The sequence below is a fragment of the Aedes albopictus genome, chromosome 3 (genome assembly GCF_035046485.1).
Source record: "Aedes albopictus strain Foshan chromosome 3, AalbF5, whole genome shotgun sequence".
In the NCBI taxonomy this organism is placed as follows: domain Eukaryota; kingdom Metazoa; phylum Arthropoda; class Insecta; order Diptera; family Culicidae; genus Aedes; species Aedes albopictus.
Window position 1 is genome coordinate 80,299,887 of NC_085138.1, and position 20,139 is coordinate 80,320,025.

Consider the following 20,139-nt stretch of genomic DNA (forward strand, 5'->3'; position numbering starts at 1 on the left):
TTACCAGTTTTTATCAATTTTTGATCACCCAAAAGATTTTGTAAAGAGTAATCAAAACACTTCTTGAAAAAAATTAGTCTTGGATTTGGAATCATGTTTTCGGTAAAACTGAATATTTCAAAATAATGATAAAATATACAGTTAAGATTAACACGAACTAAAATAAGTTTTCCTTCTCAACTTTTTCAAACATGATTAAAAGTATTATTGTTGTCATTTAAATCATTTTATTATAATTGAAAGTTAAATATTTGCATAAGATTGAGCATACACAGCTAGTTTTGATTACCGACTTCGGTAAATTTTTACTGGGTTTTTGAACTGCTGAACACCCAGTAAGTTTTGCCATTACCGAAAAGCAAGTAAATGAAAAGAATGCTGATCCGTCAAAAATTACCGAATAAGTCAGTATTTTTCCAGTAACATCTTTTACTGGGTTCTTCAGTTAAATCATTGTTTACTCTAGTTTACCGAGATTCCCAGTTCCAAAGAAAAGCACCAGCACCTCGTTTCTCCATTTAACATTTGATTCCTTCGGCGTTTTCGATCATTATTGCGGATCGTTTAGTCTTTCTTATGAATCTTTCGCCTCGTAAATTTAATCTGCGACTGCGGTGAAAATGGGTTATTTTAAAATTTGCTTAGTTTGTAAAATCAGGAGGGTTCTACGAGCGGTGCTGCGTTTTTCAAGATTCCTACCGCTCGTTTCTAATTACGATATTTCGGACTTCCATTGGCGGAAACCTCGAAGTTCACACAATTGCGAGGTGTGCACACATTTGTAGCAGATTGTTTGCTACTTACTTGGCAAAGACGTATCCAGAAGGCCGGAGTCTATGCTGGCGCTGCAGGCAAAATCAATCCATGTTGAAATAGGTTGAAATAAGTTGCAATTCCAATGCTTTTGTGGCCGCCGCCGCTGCTGCTGCTTGAATGTTGTTCAATTGTTGAAATTTGAAAGCTCCTTGCTGGAGCCGTGTTGTTTTTATTTGATTTTGACAAAAAAGTCAGTAAAATGATCAACATTACTGAAACTCGGTACTCGTGTTTACTGACTTTTGCTAAGTTCAGTAAAACCTTCAAATTACTGGAAATCCAGTTGTTGAATTTACAGTAATCAGTAAAAAAGTAAGATATTTTACCGAAGAACAGCAATTTTCGGCAAAAAGTACTGAATTGGCGTTAATTTGGAGATTTACAAATCAAGTCCAGTTAAAAGAATTACCGAACGGCTAATTCTAAAATAAGTGTGTATTTTTACATCGTTTTGAATGATCAGTATATTTTTTCCAAAGTACTCTGCGGGCCGCATTCAAGAGCTTCGAGGGCCGCAGTTTGAGCACCACTGCTCTAGCAGCAGAGAATGTCACAAGGCACAGACCATTATCGTTGGTAACGGAATGAAGGCTTTCCGTTCCAATGACAGGTCGAAAGAAACATTCTCTACCGATCTGCGCATTTGCATCTCCGATGACTATTTTGACATCTTGTTTTGGGCACTCTCCGTAGGCCTCATCAAGGCTTTCATAGAACTCATCCTTCATGTCATCGGGCTTATCGTTCGTTGGCGCATAGATGCTGATTTGGTTGAAAAAAAAAAATACGCACGACCTTGTATGACGCATTCACAACAGTTCGACCTTTGCCGCTTCACAATTCAGGCGGGTGTACAGTTCTGCCACCGCTCCAAATGTTCTGGCAATAGGCCTTTTCAGTTGACATGTCCGTGTATGCCACTGTTTACAACTGCCGAACAAAGGCGCAAACGCTGAACTGTCACTTTCATAGAAGAACTGTCAAAGACCCGTAAAATCAGCTGATTTAAGACGTCAAATGAAAAGGCCCATTGCTATTGGAATACGACTGTATGGTTGACTCTCTTGGTTAACGGCTACGCAGTTTTGGGATTTAAAAGCGAGTTGTTTTATTCACCCGACGTTTCGACACGGGGATAGTGTCTTCCTCAGGGAGAAAATAATTACTATCATTGTTTGTCAATTGTTTTGTCTAACTGCAACTGTCCCTTTTTTGTGTCGTTTTTTGGTACATGACTTTGGAATCACTTTTAGTTCAGATTGAAGTGTTTCAATTGTTCCACTGTGAACTGCTGTGTCGAACGGTTTACTTCGGATTCTTCAATGGATTGAACCACCGGAATAGTGATTTAGGTGTCCGTCGTCGATCTGGCCTCGTACCGTAGATTCGTCAGCTTCTTTTTGTGTGGTCGTCTCTTCCTATCTGCTTTACAAATGCAGGGAGTAGCACTTAAGGCGAAACTGTATGCATTTTCTATTTTTTTTTGGTTTTTGATTTTTTATAAAATAACGAAGCAATATTTTCAAAATTGGTTTTCGTACACATGTTGAGTATGGATCAAGGTATCTTCTGAATATTCTCATTTTTTTGGTTTTTGTTTTTCTTTATTAAAAACGACGCAATATTTTCAAAATTGGTTTCCATACACACTTAAAGGAAGGATCAAGGTATCCCCTGCATTTTTCCTGATGTAAAATGTATTTCGTTTGAACAAAAACGATATTTTTTACAAAGTTTGTTTAAAAATGCTTTTTGTAAATCAAATCAAATCAAATCAAAGATAACCGTACACATCGTAGTTCCTACTCCGTGATTGACCAGAACCATCGAAGTTGCACAGAGTACCAATGAATGGTGCTTGGGACTAGCTACACACTCTCAATGTGCACAATTCGAGAGTTCAATATTTTAAAGCCAATAGTGGCGCCGGCCACGTCCTTACGGTCCTTAGGAATGTTAGTTCGACAACCGTTGTTACTAGAAACCGTGGAATCCTCAACATCCCCACAGTTGTCTCGGGAAGAAGTATTTGTTAGTAGGGTAGGGTAAAGTGTGAATCTTGGAGCCACCTTTGGTAGGGATATGACCCACTAGTTATATGAAAATACGCGACATGGTCTTCATCCCGATTATGATTTATTTGGTCGCGATAGTAAGGGTAATGCACATACGTCAACGATCGTTCAATGTTAAACGCGTTACCGCATTGATCGTTTACTTAACCATGAAAACCGACTTTCCCACGAAAGTTATCGCGCGCTTCTGATTCTGCATTCAATATTCGCGTCCCCATCTCACTACCGAGAAAACCGACCGACTCACGAAATAGTCACGCGCTTCTCACAGTATTGAACTTAGAATATACGGAGAATTAACTTTCAGGCTTAGATAGCTATTTTAGAATTATGTATTTTACTAAGAGTAGTCCCATGTGTTACCTGTGATCGACGGCCGTTGAGGTAATTTTGCCAATTATTATTAATTTGCTCAATGATTGTTGTAAGCTGGAATTACTTTCTTCTAACATTTTTATCGCTTCAATATTAAGTCAGTACCAGACCTACAAGAATAATTTGCAGATATTACCAGACTCCAGGAGTCCTCATGAAAACGCATTGGCGAAATTATCCCAACTCCTTCTAGGATGTAAAGAAAAAAATCGAAATGATCTCACCCAGTTTCATGTCGTCGGATGACCGCAACCACTCCTTGACTCCTTCAATTTTCTGCAATACTGTTGGCGAGGAAGGACAACGTGCACCTGCCCCAAACACGTGTCACATTTCACTTTTTCCTTCAAACAATGCAACGCGACCAAGATTTTCATCGCAACTGCCCCAAACACGCGTCATTTCTCACTTTTTCCTTTGAACAATGCCACCCGATCGAGATCCCCATCGCAACTGCCCCAAACACGCGTCACATTTCACTTTTTCTTTCGAACAATGCAACGCGACTGAGATCCCCATCGCAACTGCCCCCAATACGTGTCACTTTTGGTTTTTCGACCGAATAATGCCACCCGATTGAGATCCCCATCGCAATTGCCCCAAACACGCGTCACTTATCGTTATTTTCCTTCAAACAATGCAACCCGATCGAGATCCCCATCGCAACTGCCCCAAACACGCGTCACTTTTCACTTTTTCCTTCGAACAATGCAACGCGACCGAGATCCCCATCGTAACTCATATGTTTAAAAATGCTTTTTGTAAAAACCAAAAACATTTTCTACTAGGAAAAATATTCAGGAGATACCCTGATCCTTCCTCTAAATGCGTACGAAATCCGATTTTGAAAATATTACTTCGTTATATAATAAACAATCGAAAACCAATAAATTTGGCGTCGTGGCGTGAAGGGCTGCAATTTTTCGATAGCCCTTGATGATTGCGATATTTTGCTTTTTTTCAATTTCTTCGTTTTTGCATGTTATGGATGTTTTCCAGTCGGCAACACGAGAGAGAAATAAATAAAGTACACCCGATTCTTCTTTTGCCCTGGTCTAGTTTTTGCTATAACTCAGTCAATTTTGAACTGATTCTCTTGAAATTTTGTACACAAAACGGGCTTGGTGGTCTAGTGGCTACCGCTTCTGATTCGTATGCAGAAGGTCATGGGTTCAATCCCTGGCCTGTCCCTTTCATCCTACTTTGTATCTTTCTATCTACTTTCTCTCGCTCTCTCTTCTCTACATATACAACTCATGTATATTCATATGTTCATAGCCATTGCTAGAACCAGAAACGAATTGCAAAAACTCGTTTCCCTTCCTTCCAACTTCCACAGCACAGTGTATCTAACGCCTACAAGTTATACAACCAAAGCGAACTGTGCCGCTTGTCCTTCATAGTAATCACCTCACAATCTATCTGCTTACGAACATCCCCAATCCATGGATCGCATCACCGACCCAACGGTGACTCGCAGATCTCCCATCCTTTCCGTCTAACAAATACCCCAGTCCGTGCTGGTTGTGGGGATGCAGAGGTGCTCTCGGTCTTTAGTAGTAACAACCAGCACACTCTAACATTCCTTTCCCTTCCCAACTGACTATAAGGACGTGGCCGGCGCCGTTATTGATCAAAAATGTATGAGCTGCTTAAATTGCACTTTGAGAATAAGTGGAGTGTCCCAGCCCTTATGCATTTGGATCTCAGTGCAATTGGTACCAGCTCAGATCAATCACGGAGGAACAACCATTGACATGTATAGTCAAATTTGATCGTTGATCGTTGATCGTGATCGATTCTCATGAAATTTTGTACACAAGTATCCTGTAAAAAAAAGTCAATTAATTCGAAATTGACAGAGTTATAGCAAAAAAACGCCCCGTGCATAAAAATAATCGGGTGTACTCACACTCGCACGCAGCGTTCTGGAAGCGAGATCTGACAGCACCCAATTTCCATTCAATTTTCTTTAGGTGTGGTACTTACTCTCACAAGCCATCGCTTAAGACGAATGGTCTGTCAGTACGGGCAGTGTGTGGATGATTGGGAATGATACTTGCTTGGGTCGCTCACGAATAAAGCTCGCGGTCTTTGTCAGCTCTCACAACGAGAAACTGAAAACGACCGCCGCAGTCATTCAATAATAAGCACTGAGACTGATATTTAGCAGCCCTGGTGGCGTTTGAGGGTGCCTCCCCGATGTACTCTGTTCCGGCCTTCCTGGTGGCGTTCTGTGGGATATGCTTCTTAGCCTTAATCCTATGACTAACGGGTGTTAGTTTCTCCTTTTGATTTCTTCAGAAATGCCACGTCCTTTTGAATGCTTACGATGGATCTCTTCAAATCGATGAAGTAACTCTGCTCCGTCCGCTTGGTAGCCAACCCGATCAGAAAGCCATAACAAAAACATAACATAACTATATCAACGGTTGATATCTGTTGTCGGTTTATTATGGATGGCCATGGGGTACTTTCTGTGAATATTTCTAGAGATAATAAATGTATTTCTTTTGTAGGTCTTCTAGTGAGCTCACTAGAAGTTCTTCCAGAGATCACTCCGAGAGTTTTCTCAACGATTCCTACGTGAATTCTTACTGACGATCCTCCAGTCAAATATTCAAATATTTCTTCCTCTATAAGTTCCTCTAGAAATTGTGGTTGAAGAATTCTTCTGAAACTTCTCCAAGGATTTCTTAAGAAAGCCTTCCGATGATTCCAACAAAAAATTACTCTTAATATTCCTACGGTAATTCCTCCAAGAAATTCCTCTAGAGATTTTTTCCAATAATTTTCAAAGGATTCCTCAAGGAATTTCTGCAAAAAATCCATAAGAAATTCCTCCACGTATCCTTCCGGGTAATCCTCTAAGAAATTCTTCAACAATTCCTCCATGATTTTTTCCATGACCTTCTCTTTGAATTCTTCAAAGAACTTTGCCCATTTGGGACTAAATGGGCTGTAGTAACGTGCATGGTAACGTCATAACTGGGTATGGTGACGTCATACCTTCTCTCTCCGGTATGTTGGATCAGCGAGTCTATTTATAGGAGGAGCTACCAATATGAAGAACCATTTCAGCATATATCGCCCCTCACTTCAGGTGCTGCGATGGCCTCACTGGTAAAAACGAAGGTTCAAGCCGTCCTAGGTTCGAATCCCTGGGTTTTATGTATACTATGTGGAGAAGTTTTTTGATGCCAGTAACTTTTTACTAAAAATAAAAAGTCACTCTAAAAATTGATTACCCAAAAATGAGTTAATTTTTACCCAATATATTTATAACTGCTTTATAACAACATGTGATATAATTCGATTTTCCTTTCTCGATTTTTTATATCTCATTTTGTTATAAGCTTGTAATAATTGTATCAAGATCTGTTATAATTATGTTATGGCTAGAGCAATTTTAGTTATAATTTTTGTTATTTTACACCTAACCGGCGAATTTTATAACTCATTCTGTTATGAAAAATCTTTGAAATAAATAACTTAATCGGTTATAACTTTGTTATGCCTTTCTGATCGGGAATGATAATGATGATGAACCTGAGCGTGTTAGTGGAATTCTTATATGGGCTGCCGTGTAGAAAGAATCCGTGTAGTAGGAGTCTAGGCTGTATATTGCGGTAGTTGTGATTTCCTATATGAATAATACGTTTATTCTAGTTCCAGCACAGCTACTGGAAAAATCCCCGGAGCAAGATAAAACTCGAAGTTTTGAAATAAATTTCAATACAATTTGAAAATGTATCCTTCGCCAAACAGCTGATTCAAAAATAATGTGTTATGACATTCTAATTGTTTATCAGCATTAGATAACATCATGTTAACCCGCTGTTTCATCTTATCGGCCCTTGTGTACCTTACTTCAGTCGCTTCAATCCTTGCTAATGCCAGACAGTTTCGACCATATTTAAACTACCACTGATTCTCTTATCGCTCTTTCGAGTACAATGGTAAACAGTGAGTTTCAAAATGCTTCAATCCAGCCATCACGCAGAGCAGGGATGGAAAACGATGAAGATTGCAGCTGAGCAGACACAAACCAAAACAAACATACTCGTGAACAACAGGGCCCCGAGAATACTCGCACTTCTTTATTCGTGAGTAAACGAAGCTGGCAAGCACTCGCATGTGATTCGCGCAGCTTCGTGAGCTTCTTGCATTTTGACGAAAAACGCATTTTAACGACTGACAGTGCTGCTTTTCAGGAACAATGAAGCATAAAGCATTAGTTTATGCTGGATAATCACAACAAAATGCACTTCCCGCACCTCCACTAGTTCTTCACGAATAAAAGCTCATGAGTGTTTCTGTTTTTGTTTTGCTTCTTACTCACGAAGCAGGCGGGTGCGAATAAACTCACACACTGTTTACTCTCGGAATCGTGAGTAAGCCTTGTGTTGGCTTTACACTCGCGAATTGCTTCATGAGGAGAGTAATTCCATCACTGACGCAGTGAAATAAATTGTAAACACAACTAAATTCTAGTTCAAATCAACCGATTTTACAGTTTTCTATAGCGACAAACTGATATCTAGTTTAAACTGAACCGTTCTATTGTTTGATAATACAAGTATTTTCATTTGTCGAAATTTTTGATAGTTTGTTAGAACAAACAGAGATTTGGTAGTTTCAACATAAGATAATGGATTGCTTTAAGGCTCAAGCATCCATCATCACTTTTCGGAAAATAAAAAAGCAGTTTTCTCGCTGTAAGTCGAAACATCGACCATGAAAATATATTCACTACATTCTGTTCCTCATGTGGAATGCAGTGAATATATTTTCATGGTCGATGTTTTGATTTGCAGCGAGAAAACTGCTTTTTTATTTTCCGAAAAATGATGACGGATGCTTGAGCCTTAAACGACTGCACTTTTGCAAGTAACAAAGCCAGATTGTGATTGCGTTGGTGACGGCAGCTCCTGCGGCAGCTCAGAAATCTCAGTTTTAGACACTCGGCAAGTGGATGGAAAGGACAACGAAAAACAACGACAAAAAGGCGAAACCGACAAACTTTTTGTGGATGCTGTCTTGAGTACCTGCGCGTTATCCATCACGACCAAAACTGCACTTGGAAGTTGCGGTGATGAATTTGCTACACCTTTTTCGTTGGGGTAAGACTTTTACAGATGTGCGAGTGCTCCGGGCCATATTTGTGGTCCCTATTTTGTCGAAACAAATGAAGTTTCTAACGTTATGTGGAATGAAGGTAATTGTTTTTATCGATAAACTCTAAGTTAGAACAAAGAAATAAAACTTTGGAATGAGTTACTTCTCAGTTTGAAAATCAGCCATGCGTTTTGTTGTTTCTAACAAGCGTCATTTTTCTGGGTGATGCTTATGGACGTGGTAGACAATTTGTTATACGAACGACCCATTCAGCGGTACACGTATCAGCCTAATTGGTTTAGTCGGAAAACCATGGTCTGTCATTTGATTACAAGGCTCAAACTTTTCATTGGATTTAAATCCATGAGCAGATGGCAAGCTGGCAAAACGCACTTCCGGAATGCGAAAAGTTGACATATGTACAGATATCAAACAACACCAGATTGCAAACACTTGTTCTCAATCATGTCTCAAAGAACATATCTACAGCACATTCACTCATCCGAGAAGATTTGGCCAACAACAATCTTATGTTTCCCCCCAACCAGTCTATTTCCAAGGCATGCCACTTGATGTGACACACTAGACATCAAAATCAGAAACGCGCTGCTGCTGCCGGTCGTAATCATCGGTAAGCCGCCGTCAGTTGACTCCGGATCAGAAGCTGATGAGGCGGAGGAGCGAACAACCTTTCAGCCAGAAGCAACACGGTGAAGACGATGACGACGACGCCGACGGTATTCACTAAAGAAAACATAATAATAAAATATTCCAATCACGAGCTTGTTTTCACGCTCTGGTTGAGCTTTTAGAAGTGTTTGAGCGTGTGCGCGTGTGCGCGTGTGTCTGTAAGAGCAAGTACCTATGTATGTGCCGAGAAGTGTGCTTTTGGGAAGTTCTATTTTTGCTTCCCTGTTCGTAAATGGATGCTCGTCAGCTATAGCTTCATTTCTCCGTTGGTGGTGAAGCAACAGTCTGTTGTTGTAGGCAATCGAGTGTTCGGAATCGACAACATTTCGAAGTACATATGTTTTTTTTCCAAGCGTATGCCGTTTTTGGTGATTGCCATGTTCATGACCATCTCTGGTGTTCAAACTCATGCCTGAATAAACTGAGCCGATAAAATAATTAGAATATTCGTGACTGTCGTCAGCAGCCTACTTCTCAGCTTAGTGGTATATGAGCACTTCCACAGTTATTAGCTAAGAGCTTTTTTTGCAAATTTATCATATTGTAGGCACGAAAATACCACATGCCCAAGTAAGACTGGGATTATGTTTTTTTTTTCGGTATAAGGGCGGCTCCAGAGGCATGACTTCAGTTTGTTCATCAAATATTCTTAGGGAGAATTGTGAGAGACCTTCAAATTGACAAATGATACAATATTAGCTTATGTAGTCTACATAAGTTCCATGCATGTACATACAGGGGATAGACAAAATGATCGGGACAGGCAAAATTTTCGCTTTTCAAAATATGTTCAACTAGCTGTAACTTTTCGAAAAATGCATCAAATATTCTCAAATTTTTACTGTAAGTTCATCAACTAGTTGTGTATCAGTGGTTCAAATTTGGAAAAGATTGGGCCATTCTTCACGAAGTTATAAAGATTCTTGAGAAAGGAAAAATTATCCGATAGCCAACTTTGAGCTGTTATATCTCCAGATTCAATGAACCGATTGCAATGAAATTTTGACCATTCATGACTTATATAACGAACTCTGAAAAACATTTGACTTAACTTAAAATTATTAACAAGAGAAAAAGTTATAGCGATTTTATTTTTTTCACGATTATTTAGTAAATTGATCTATTTTTAATATGCATTCCATTACTTTTTCAATTTATTGGCGGCTATGTTGTTACTTTCCGCGCCAGCGTAGGAATCCCCATTTCCTCCTCGGCTAGCTTGTCGGGAGATATTATGGGTGGAGCGTGATTGATAAGGGCCATCAATAAATATAGAGATGGGTTCTTTGTAATGGAGGTGACTACCCAGCAGCTTGACTCCATTATTGGCTTTGCGTCCCCGAAGTCTAACAGCAGTGAGGAGCTCAAGCAGGCCCTGATGACACTTCGTAAGTTAACGATGGTGGCCAAGCCGGATCACGAGAAACTCATGGCAACTGTGGCAGTGGCAGAGCCCGTGAAGTTAAAGGTGTTGAAGTCTACCCAGACGGAAGCCTTTGCATTCGCGGGTAGCCCTAAGAGTGCGGTCGATGCGATTGCTTATGTCAAGCATTCGCAGAAGTGTGTGAGGCTTGCATAGATAACCAGCGGGATCATTGGCGACTACTTCATTGGCCGTGAGGGATAGCGGCTTTAAGACTAACCCCACTCGTGGGCTCCATCAAGCGTTTTAACGTAAACGTAAACTGTTGACAAGTTAGCACATATGAGCTGCTTATTCATTTTTCCCTTACTCACTCAAAGGCTCAGCAGAAAACATTGCTGCAGCTGGTTTGGTTTGGGAACATGGCCATCATCATTTCTCATTTCGTCGGAACATACGTACCGAATTGGTGGATGCTTTGGCGGAACATAAGATTATTCGCAAGAGGAAATCATATGCTATAGATCGGAGAGGGAACGAAAGTGCTGTTTACAAAATGGAATATCTATTTGTTTGAAAACAAATTTTGTGTGTTGGAACTGAAGCTATTTTCAGTTTCAGATCATTCTTTATATTGGGGATAAAATCAGCGCACGACATCGGAACAGCGGTAGCATATCCTGGAGCGTGGGGCAGAAACTTGAGCAGCAAACATGATTGAGTAATCTCCGGATCGTAAGTTCAAACACCAATAACTGCTAAAACATGCAAAAAAGTACCACATAACATCAGCAGGACGAGGAAGCGGGAACGCTGAGAGAGCGAGAAGCAGACGTTAATCTATTTTTGTTTTGTTTTGCTCGACGAGGCGTTACGCTTTTTTGACATTTTGATACGACGTTCCTGAAGGTGCTGCACTCAGACAGCCCGATATTTTGCCAAAACCTGCTGTGGGGTAGCACTATAGGCGCATATATGGTCAATTAGCATTAAATGCCTTGTCCTAAGGACTACTATAATGCTGAAGGAATGCTATTTTAAATGCTTACTGGTTACTTGGGTAGGGATTTGTTGCCAATCGTTCCAGTTCATTCAATATAGTTTCTAGATTATGATTTTCCTCTTTTGTATAAATCATTTTAGTTTCTATCAAATATTAAAAATTGATATTGATACTTGATTTGAAATTTCCAACGAAATAATACCATAGCTCGTTACATGAATAACATAACAAATTGTTTGACTTACAATTGTGATAGAGTGACAAAAAATGGATTGAATTAGACAAGTTTTGATTGTTCATAAATTATGTCTCCTATGTCATGAATTGTGATAAGGGGCTATCCATTTATTACGTAAGGAGATTTTCACGGTTTTTCGACACCCCCCCCCCCTTGTAAGATTTTTTGTATGAGAAGCCAAATATTTTTGTATGGCGCGTAAGATTTCTCAAACCCCCCCTCCCCCCATAAACCCTTACGTAATTAATGGACAGCCCCTAATGCGGTAGATGTAAGCGAATTAGATTTTCATTTGCTACAACTACAGCTACATTCAATGTACTAGTTTTTGGCGATCGATATCAAATAAACATAGTTTTATCAAGTAAAAAAACCAGATTAATCCACCTAGTGGTGATAGTGCCTTTCTCGTCAAACATGTACCCATGATCTTTCCTTGGTTGGGATACGACTGGGATTATTTTGCTTCAGAATGTTGACTTCAGCCTTTTGGGGGAATCGAAAACACTATTTTATGATTTTTTTCCGACGTTTCGATCTGTATGGGGCCTTTTCAAGGGTTCAATCGGTCAAGGTTTCCTAGTCATGATGGCCTTGCCTAACTTAAAAATGTCATACGAAAGTTTTGGTATTTATTGAGTCCGATCGGTTTGAAACCGTCGTGATGTGGACAATCTCCTACCTATCGGGCGGTTTAGAATTCGGTCCCTGTTTTTGGAATCTTCTACTATTGTTTGTTTAGCTAGATTCTGTGCTAGGGCCATCATTCCGAAGTATGATCTTTCCGTCGACGTAATGCGAACTGCTCTTGAATCCTGAGAATACCTTATTTAGAAAAACAATAATTTTAATAAAATTGGGAAATTTATTAGTTGAACATATTCCGACGTTACGTTAAACGTATAGACTGGGCTGAAAAATATCAGAATTTTCAGTTGACTGCTTGAGCACCTTCACTATCACTGAAGACCGATCAACATCAAGACGATAATTACAAGCTAGGATATAACGTCTTTCACAATCACAGATGACTTAACGGCAGGCCTGCTCAACCTTTCGTGGCCGCGGGCCACAAGTGATACTCCATACCAGTCGACGGGCCAGACATTAAATTTCGACATCAAATTTCGAAAGCATGAATGCAACAGTGAAATTTTGTACATCCGATTACCCGTTCTCGCGGCAAATCACAACACTGACATCATTTGGGTCATAAAAATGTGAGCAAGAATTCTTGATTTTTTGCAAAAAATCACCCAGAATACTTTTTTTCTGAATTTTGCCGAACTGCAGGTTGCAGCAAACAATTTGCTGAAATTCAGCAAACCTCCCTGATTCGTTCAGTAAACTCTGCTGTTCAGCAGCAACGTTTTTCTGAAATTCAGTACCTAAATTTTGCTGAAATTCTGCTTCAAATTTGGCTGTACCTTTCAAGTTTAAAATTTTTAAATTTATGTATTTACATTTTTTAATCTTTGAAATTTTTCAACAAAACACTCTACCTATTTCGAGTTTAATTTTAATATTAAATTTTATTTTTTGGAGATTTTGGCTTTCTCAGTCTTGGGAATCCAAACGATTAAATTGGCATTGCAATTTTATTTAAATATGAAATATCTTCAAATATTTCAATCCTTGGGCCAAGTTTTATTCATCGATTCCGCGGGCCGTATGTTGGACAGCCCTGCTTTACGGTCTTTGACATAGTTTTTTCTTCACACTTTAGGCTATATTTTATTATCATAGGTTACAAAATTCATGTAAAATTTGACAAAAAATGCAAGCAAGTGAAATTACTCATACTAAATCCCATAAGAAAATTCCCAGTAGTTTTAGACGGAAAAGAGGATTGAAAAAACTTTCTCCGGGGATGATGCGATAATTTTCTCATATAACGTTGACCTATCCTACTGTATATTTTTACACCTCAGTGATTTGATGAGATTGCTTTAGTACAGATAAACAGACATATCATTTGTAACATATTGCTATTATATTCATCGTTACGAAAAAATAATCGCCGAATGCTAATCAGGTTGCGTTTCACTGCGGCTTGATGTGGGTGAGTAGACGTCAAACGAGCAACAACGATTAATATTTGTTTCAACCTTTGAAAACAAGGACGATGGAGAGTGAGTAGAGTAAGACGTCTGTATGTATGTGGCCTTAGTTCAGTCAAGATTTTGTTTTCTTACACATATTTATCGCTTGCATTGACTTTGTTCATTTTTGAAGTTCCTGCGAAGCACCCTAGGAAGCACCCAATGCTGATTTTGCATCACTATCGGTAGCCTCTAATGTGGTCTGAGCCTATTTTCTTGCTAATCGTTCCTCATGGTTAAAAAAAAAAGACCGCGGTTCGATGTGTCGCATGCATAGGTTTGGTTCTTTTTGGCATTTGGCCACTTCCGGCTGGACACCCTAGATCGGTCCTGGAACACTATCGGTAGCCTTTATAAAGATCTTCGTTTTGGTCTGAGCCTATTTTCTGACTAATCGTTCATCACGTTATTTAAAAAGCCGCTGTTTAATGTGCCACAGGCATGGGTTTTGATATCTACTACATTTGACCACTTCCAGCGGGACACCCGGAACCGGTTCCGGAACTCTATCGGTTGATCCAAATATGATCTGAAACTATTCTCTTTTATTAACCGTTTATCAGGTTGCCTGAAGAGCTTGCGATTTGATGCGTCGCATGTAAGGGGTTGGTTAACTTTTATACTTGGCTATTTCCGGCGTTACATCTGGAACCGGTTCAGTAACACTACCGGTTCCGATATGGTCTGAGAATGTCTCCCTGCCCACTGTTCATCAGGCTATCGAAAAAGCCGCTGTTCGTTGTATCGCATGCATGGGTTTGGTTCATTTTCATATTTAGCCACTTCCGGCGGAACATCCAGAACCGGTTCTGGCACACTACCGGTTCAGATATGGTCCGAGAATAATTTCCTGCCTACTGTTCATCAGGCTATCGAAAAAGCCGCTGTTTGATGTATCGCATGCATGGGTTTGGTTCAATTTCATATTTAGCCAGTTCCGGCGGAACACCCAGAACCGGTTCCGGAATACTACCGGTTCAGATATGGTCTGAGAATGTTTTCCTGCCTACTGTTTATCAGGTTATCGAAAAATCCGCTGTTTGATGTGTCGCATGAAGGGTTTGGTTCACTTTCATATTTGGCCACTTCCGGCGGGTCACCCGGAACCGGTTCCGGAACACTATCGGTTCAGATATGGCCCGAGACTATTTTCCTGTTTACCGTTCATCATGTTTTCGAAAGTGCCGTGGTTTGATGTGTCGCATGAATGGGTTTGTAGCGTTTTCATATCTGTTCCCTTCCTGGGGTACCGATCCGGAACACCTAAATGGCCATAACTTCGGAACGGCTGGACCGATCCGAACCAGTTTCAATAGGAAACAATGGGACCAGATTCCGCGTCGAATGAACCATTGGTTATTAAAATCGGTTGAGGTTTACTGCCAAAAAGTGATGTGAGTTTTTTTTGTACACACACATACACACACACATACATACACACACACACACACACACACACACATACATACACACACACAGACATCACCTCAATTCGTCGAGCTGAGTTGATTGGTATATGTGACTCGACCCTCCGGGCCTTCTATCAAAAAGTCATATGTGGAGTGAACATATAGCCTTTCCAGTACACTTAGTGTACGAGAAAGGCAAAAAGTATGTTTTTGATAAAGTTTTCCCTACTTCAACGATGCCCCAGACAACCAGAAATCGCATAAGGATGTACGCTGTAAATCGTATAAAGTACTATTTTTACTCACTATCGCATACATATACGGCTGAGGGACAATTTTCATCGCATATGATTTTATTTTTTAAACTTATTGCGATGTATATGGTAATATCATATAAGAGTGCGAATTAACTTTTATAACGTATAACTACATCGTAGTAGACGACCCAAGTAACCACAAGCATTATATCATAACATTAATTCAATCGTATTATAGTTTAGCTAATGCAACATAACTTTTATTTTACATCTGTCAAGTAATGAAGCGTTTAATCTACATTATGAAAGCATTGAAGCATTACGAGATTTTGACAGTTCTGTATAGTTCTATAGAGCCGTTGTTAAATGCTTCATTGCATTACCACGTTAAAAGCTTTATAGCAATCAATAATGCAAGCATTTATTACTTTATATATGCCTTTACTAAAGCTTCCATCGTTGTAAACAGAAAAATATCGCTCAGTTCGAAAAAAACTGTAAAACACTTTTAGAAACAGAACCATTCAAAACAAAATAAAAACAAACCAATATTTCCATGGATTGCTGCGGAGCACTTAGATTATCATGCTCAGATGTTGCTGTGTGAAAATTTATATTATGAATGGTTTTTTGGGTTTCTGGTTGGGACATGAAAACAATCAGATGCTGAGGGAACAAAAATTATGTGGGGTATCGGTTTCCTTATTTAACATAACGCCCCGATTTCATAAAAGGAAGAATTAAAGCGCTGTTTGTATTGTTTCTTATTTATTGTATTTTAGCTAGAAGTGAGCACGTATGAAAACAAAAAAAACAGAATCAACACAGACGAATTTATATTCGAGAGTAACATAACTGATGGCATTCAGTCCCCGGCACATTTTTTAGAGTTGCTGAAAACACAACTCAATAAGGCACGAGCTAAGTATACGTTACTTTATGTTGCACATTTTTCCAGGTGCAAAATACATGGTATCGTAGCACACAGCGTTAGCGCGTCCGAGTTTCATCGTGGTCAGTTTCAACAGTCTAGGTTCAATTCCCGAAATACAATAAAAAACATCAAAATGAGAGTATCGGTAGATAAAAATAGATAGAAAAATGAAAAACATACTTTTTTTCTTTTTTGACATGATGCATCAAGTATGCATTCCATACGATTTGATTGCATTAGCTATAAGGTACAAGCATTTTATGTGCTTTAGCAATCACCACAGTAACGCTTGCTTTAAATCAACAATAGTAGCGCCACTTTCTACTTTAAACCTACTTTAATGGTGCCTATATGACAAATCAACTTTATATCGCATGTCATATAATACACTATAAAGCGAAAATAATGCTCTATATAAAGCGTCATGGTTACTTGGGGATATTCTGATGTTTTATTGTGACGAATTTTATTTATTCGCAAAAGAGTTCGAGTGGACTCGCAAAATGTCAATTGAATTCGCATAATTGCGCACCGCAATGATTATACGACTTCGCTTGGTACTTTTCTTGTTATGTCAGTTAAACTCGCATTGGTGTACAAACTAAATCGCATAGAAGTAAATATAAACTCGTTAAAATGTGCATACAAACTCGCATAAGCTATAATCGTTAACGTTGGTATATTGCAATGTGATATGTGATAACAATGAAAGAGGTGCTGTTGGAGTGCCAAAAAGCTACAAGAAAGTTAACAGTCATCATTATGGTTACAAAACAAGTTACATAGTCATCATTTTTGTTTTGTTGACCTGATAATTAACAGAGGGGTAGTGATAACTGTGCGGGAAATCACGCTTCGTCATTTGAGCCCCAGATAGCTTGTCGAACACGTACAGCGCAGGGAAACTAAGTGCATTCCAACAAATACTGAGGTGAGTTAGAATGTAATGACAATTAATCAGTGTGTTTCATAAGTGGTGCTTGGTGTTAAGTGTGAAGTGTGGCTCGAAAATCCAAAAGTTCTTAGTTCGATACTGAGGTGACAAGAATTTTTTTTTTCGATTATTATTAAGTCGCATAAGATGCTACATTACGTCGCAATAGTGCACACCGTTCATCGTATAAGATATCGCCTGAAGTCATATAGCGTTATTATTTTTCCGTCAATGCACGTATAGCGCCTCCACTTTTGTACGCATAAGGCACTTTTACTTCATCTTATGCGATGTAACTTTACCGCATAAAAGTACGTGTAACATGAACATAAACTTCATTATACGTGCAAATTGGTTGTCTGGGGCAAAACATACATATCGAAAATGTATTGATTTTCTCGTAAAGGTAGTTACGATTATTCAGAGATGCTTTGACTTATTTAATACAAGTGAATATAAGTGAAAACAGCAAAAAAAAACCTTAATAATGCTGTACAAAACCAAAAAAAAAATCGAGTTGCAAAGCTTCATCGATTAAAATATGTAATGTCATTCAAAGCCATCACCAGTGCAGAACTTGCGATGTCGTACGATTCCTTCTAATAGCAAGATCAAGATGTTGGATAGTTAAAATGTAACCAATTTTGCTGTATGAAGTTCCAAAAAGGAGTGTGGACGCACAAGTACTTTAACAAATACGCAATCCACTTCACGAGCATAAAATATGCTTCCAACAAAATGTTTCTATCCCAGCATCCAACAACTCGCAGTATATATTAATATTTCCGTCTGGTGGTTTGTAACTAAAAGTTTACACCAAACTTATCGCACACTGTTGGAAGACATCATCTACTATGACCAATATTCAAGAATGTTGACTATAGAGCGATCTCCTCCGTGACATGAGCCTGGTGACCACGACTCCTTCATCAAATCTGCAGTTAGATTAATACACTTCCTATCCCCCCTGATAAGTATGTTCAATCAATTAAAATATGACAAATAAAAAAAAAAGCTCCAAAAAGAACGAAAAGTCACCAAACTTTATCGTCTAAAAGTGCATTAATAATCCTATCAAGTCGTAACAAAATCATTCTTAAAGCTCGTAAGAATCAAAAGCCATCATTCATTTATTTAGCTATCACTTTGTAACTGTTTAGTGAAATTAATTTGATAAATGATGATTTATTTCAAGCACTCTACATATGTGTGTTTCAGTTGGATTAGAACTATATTTTCAAAGATAAAGATCAATTAATGTGGTGAAAAAAAAAATTTGCTCTTTCATTCTACAGTGTATCAAACAATTGTCCGTACAGCAATTTATTGGTCAAAATATTTTTTCATTAAAATGTTTATAACTTTTTTATACGTCAAACAAAAACGCTGAAATTTTGACCAATTATAACCCATATATTAAAGCTCCATTGGTAAAATTTTGAGCGAGATCGAATAAGTTTTCTGAAAGTCATAGAACTTTTAGTAAAACTTATAAGATTTTTGAACACATTTTTAAAATATTATATCTCAATATGTACTTGATGAAACTTTTTCAATTTTTTTCGTGTTACAGCTTATACCCAAGCCTTTCATATGCAGCTTCGTTTAAAGTTTTATATTCACTACAAAAAATATGAAAAATCTGGATATGTTCAGAGTGTCATAAACGCCCTTTTCAAACGTTAGTCCAGATAAATGTTAGATTTTTCAAAGTTGATACATCCATAAAGTTTCATTGGTTGATGAGAGGCTGCTGAACCTATATATGGCCATGTTGGAACGAAACACACTGAAAAATGTTCACTCAATGTAGACACAAAAAAAAAAGTTTTTGTTAGAAAAACTTTTTTCCTTAAATATGTAGGTAATTGAAATACCTTTCTCCAGAACACAAATCATCGATTTAAAAACATAGGGTTTTTTGCAATATTGATTTTAATTTTTAAAACCTTTTTTTTCAGTGTAGAAAGTAGTTTTATATTTTTTATATTTCTAAAAAACTTCATGGAATTTCACGATTCTCCGCCATACAACACTTTTTTGTAGCTCTTGTCATTTTTGAGCTACATCGATTTAAAAAAAATCAATGAAAACAAATTAGGCCCTCTTCAATAGTTACTCTTGAAAAATTTCGAAAAACAAAGTATGCAAAGTTGCTTAGAAACACGTATTGTTTATGTCCACCTAGTTTCATTCGATTCTGAAAGGGTGCTGCCAACCGTTGGTCGAGTTGGCGCGAAATTCGTCATTTGGAAATTTATCATATTTTGATCAATAAAAGTGCCAAGTGTTTTCAACTTTCTTTGACTCCCTTAATGTAATATTTTTATACAGGACCTACTAAACAACATATGAAAAGTAGGTCCTATGGATTTTTCGTTCAGTTAATGCACTTTTATTGGTGGAAAACGTTTGGCAGATTATACACTCCCGTTCAAAAGTTTGGGGTCACCCCCTCAAAAACATGTCATTTTTTTAGGCCCATATCTCCGCCAATTTGCGTCCGATTTCAAAACCCTAGGTTTCATTCAAAAGATAGTAAGTCAAAGAAACTTTGAACATGATTTAAAAGAAACTTTTTCAAAAAATTTTGTATGTTAACTTAACCCAAAGTTGCCAAATTTTCTAAAAAATGAATATAAACTTACGGCAGTGTCGCTGGAAATTGGGTCGACCAAATTTTAAGATGAGAGCGGTAATATGACCCATTTTGTATTAGCTTTCAACTGCTTTTTACAGAACTTAGCTAAAAAATCTAGAAAAAAAGTTATTAAGTAAATTAATCCTTGATGTCATCGGCCAAAAGTATGGGGTCACTATCGTAA